Below are 516 nucleotides of genomic sequence, written 5' to 3' on the forward strand. Positions count from 1 at the left end.
GATACGTCCCTGCTTATAACTATTACATCTGTCTCTTATACACATCTAGCTTTCACAGACCGAGGAACCACCCACCTCAGCCCCACCATGGTTGGGGCTGAGGTAAGAAAATTTATGATTAGGGCATCTCTAGATGGCCGGAAATTACACTCTCGCACTTCAATTTGAATATATTTCCCTTTTTTTCCCTTAAAAAATGAAGGGGGGAGTGCCTTGAATCCACCTCTGCTCAAAACATTCTTTATCCAGAATAGTCATAATCACGAAAAATGGACATGAAAAACCAGCAGTCACTAAGACATACATCAGGAGCCGACTCGATGGAGTTTAATGTCATACCCAGGGAAGGGCACAGATCTGTTTTGAAAGGTGGAGGGGGAGGACATTCTATAAGTCGACACCCACCCCAGCCCCACAATGGTTGGAGCTGAGGTGAGAAAATCTGAGGAAATAGTACCTCTAGATGGCCAGAAATGACACTTTTAGTAAAATTCATCATCATCACATCACCATTAG

Source organism: Anneissia japonica, unplaced genomic scaffold (assembly GCF_011630105.1).
Source record: "Anneissia japonica isolate Jap-2015-1 unplaced genomic scaffold, ASM1163010v1 scaffold250_len512249_cov173, whole genome shotgun sequence".
In the NCBI taxonomy this organism is placed as follows: domain Eukaryota; kingdom Metazoa; phylum Echinodermata; class Crinoidea; order Comatulida; family Comatulidae; genus Anneissia; species Anneissia japonica.